At 40.3% G+C, this 3,331-nt stretch overlaps 1 pseudogene; it reads left to right on the top strand.

Moving 5' to 3' along the window:
• The first annotated feature begins 1,264 nt into the window (after positions 1–1,264).
• Positions 1,265–2,886, top strand: LOC149495691 (uncharacterized; annotated as a pseudogene).
• Positions 2,887–3,331: the final 445 nt, after the last annotated feature.

The following is a 3,331-nucleotide window of genomic DNA, read 5'->3' as shown; positions in this document are numbered from 1 at the left end:
ATTTTGGATGTCTAATTGTGCATTGCATTACGATGTTTAATTGATTAATATGCTTGCATTTAATTGCAATATTTGATTAATTGTGTTGTGATAATGTTATGTCTTGTATGTGTGGAATTGGGATGAAGTGGGTCACCATGGATTTGTGAGGACGGTCGATAAAGCATGGTACCTGATTATGATGAAATTATGAAATTGGACCGTCGGCTGAGAAAATGGGAGATCAGCGGCCCCGTATGCACCTGATACTATGGAATATATAGAAACCACAGGGTGGCCTCCTATCGTGTGCACCTGATAATCTGGATATCGTGGAAGCCCACAGGGTGGCCTCCTGTTGTGTGCGCCTGATGATCTAGATTTGACAGAGACCACCGGGTTGCCTCCTGTTGGTATGGAAAAGAAAAGAGAGAATGTAAAAACAATGAGAGGACTGGTCATTTGAGGATTAGACTGGTCGGCCAGGTATGGAGGATTGGCTCCCCGGGTGCACACGTTTGAGAGGATGGGCCATGTGAGAGTACGGTTCGTCGGGGGTTTAGGTGACGCCACTGACTAATTTCCACGTGATGTGATTATGTGAAGATGTTAATAATTGCGAGTGCTCTTGTTGTGCCATTTGTGTGACTGTCCGCGTGATCATATAACTAGTCAGATGAGTAGATTTAATTATCTTCACATTCATGTGAATGCATGTGTTGTGCAATAATTATTATTCAATAAAAAACTCACATCTCTTTTGTTTAATCTTTCAGGAAGTAGCTTTTCCTAAATCCCAGCTAAAGCTCTGCTTCTTTCACTGTTAGAAAAGAAATTTTAGTATTAATTCATTAAATAGATAAATGTACGAAAACTTATCTGTATATATCTATTAGTGAACTCCGTAGTTGTAGGATTTGTATACCTTTAGTCGTGTATTAACATAGACGAAATAATTCTATGAGCCCATATTAGGAATGTGATGTATTGTAAATTGGGCCCGAACTATGGAATGTTGTAGATGATAAATTTGGGCCGAGATATAATAAAATCTTGAGGTTTATTTTTCCTAGTAATATGGGCTGAATGTTTGAAATTATATTAAGATAGTAGATATTAGTGTTTCAGGCTTACTACGGGCCTCGAGGGCCTTAAGCTTACCTAGGCCCTAGTGCCGGTTCAGCCCATGGAAACGGATTGTGACATGATGTCTCTAATTCTTCTGATGTGAAAGTAATGCTGAAAGAACAGAGGCAAATGATGGCTCAATTGTTGCAAACCATGAATGTCTTCATGGAGAAGGTCATTAGAAAGAAGATTGATGTTGTGGACTCACCCGTTAATCAATCTCTTACTAGCAAATCTTCTGCTAAGGAGGAGAATGAATCTCTATCCAAGTGTGCCAAAGAACTCTGGGGGCACTAACAATGGTTGTGCTCTTGCTAAAGAGAGATATCAACCATCACATCGGAGAGAGGAGTCGGTGCACCACCCATCGAAGGCACCACTCCAAACAAGCTGGCCCACTGGCAGGCTTACAATGACTCTTAATATTATTTTTGGGACCATTAGTCGTATGACTTATCTAGGTGTCTATAAGACTGATGCTTCTCATGCTCCTCAGTCGCTGACAGGCATAGGAGGAAGCAAAGGAACTAGAGGGATTGCCTTCAACGTAGCTCCCCAGAATACATACATTGGTGTCACTATGGTTCCTCAAGCGGCAGGTAACCATGTTCCTTAAATTCCCCAAGTCACTATAGATGTTCTGAGGGACGCTGTGCAGGAGTTGTATGGGCCTAGCCTCAAGCAGGTTGACCGCTAAAGTTTATGAAGCCTTATTCAAAAACCATCGACAAAGAGAACCCTTATGCCAGGGGGTACAAAATTCCAGACTTCACATTATTCTCTGGAGAAGATGAACAATCGACCTTGGAGCATATAACCAGATTCACCATCCAATATGGCGAACTCGCTAATCTGAAGAATTTTGCTAACTATAAGTTACGATTGTTTCCTAACTCCTTGCTATGTACAACTTTCACCTGGTATTCAACACTTCCGAGGAACTCAATCAATTCATGGTATGAGATGGAGCATCTCTTCCATACCTAGTTCATTACAGCTGAGCTAGAGGTTTGTGTGGCCAAGTTATCTAGGCTGACATAAAGAAGTAGAGAGATGGCTGATTCATTTATTGCAAGGTTTAAGAAGATAAGGAATAGGTGTAACATGTTCTTACCTAAACATGAGTTTGTCAAGATGGCTTAGAGAGGCTTCGACTTTAAGTTGAGGAAGAAATTCCAAGGGATGGAGTTTAGAGATTTCTATGAGCTGGCAGCTAAGGTAGTAAAATATGAAGAGCTATTGAAAGAAGAATCAGAAAGGAAGAGAAGCCCAATAGGAACTTATTTTCAGGAGCTTCATTCGAAAACGGCTGTGGCTAACTTGGTGAACTCAAGTTCATATGTGTGTCTGAACTTAGGAGCCCTAGTAAAGACAACATCTTAGAATAAGAACTCCAATTTAGAGACTCAATTTACCTTTGATGTGTCTAAGATTGAGGAGATCTTCAATTTCTTGCATCAGGAAAAGTTTGTATCTCTCCCACCTGGCCATAAGCTGTCAACGAAATAGGAGATGAAGGGAAAGCAATATTGTAAGTACCATGATTCCTGGAACCATAATACTAATAGTTGATGGAGTTTCAAGAATGCTCTACATGACCGCATTAACAGAGGAGTCTTAAGGTTCCTTGACAAAGAGCAGATGCTGATTGATGAAGATCCTTTTCCACTTGTGGCATCCATCAATATTGTGGAAGTAGACTTGAGGAGTATTAATGATCAGTTGAAGAAGTTGCAGGTTCATGAGAAGATCTCAAATACATATAAGAAGTCGTCGTAACATTGGCAGCAAAAGTTTCCAAGGGAAGCTGGTCCATCTGTTGATCACTTTCCTGCAAAGACAAAAGTGATTAGATCTGAACCAAAGTTCTAAAGGAATCGATCAAGATTCATTGTTCCTCCACCTGTTGAATCAAGCAAGAAGTGAATGGTGGTGTGTCATCTGAAGTTTCCTCAACATCTAACTCAAACTCAGAAGAGGAGGTTACAGAGGAAAATAGTCTTGGAGAAGTGGCAGAAGGCAGCTTTAGCTAGTTCCAACTGCAAAAATGAGAACAATAAGTTTAGGCATAAAGCCACTGATGATGATGTAAAATCCCAAAAAAGTTCTATAGGGAAAGAGATTTCAGAAGGTAACTTTTCATTTAAAGGTGTACCTTTGCCTTTTGGTTGTGCAGTTTCAGGAATAGTGTTACCATTAGAATTTTGGAAGTTCCCAAGGGACA

This window comes from Jatropha curcas, chromosome 6 (assembly GCF_041381405.1).
Source record: "Jatropha curcas cultivar XTBG-Jc1 chromosome 6, XTBG_Jcur_1.0, whole genome shotgun sequence".
NCBI lineage: Eukaryota > Viridiplantae > Streptophyta > Magnoliopsida > Malpighiales > Euphorbiaceae > Jatropha > Jatropha curcas.
Note: the sequence above shows the minus strand (reverse complement) of the source record. Positions and strands in the feature narration are given on the sequence as shown.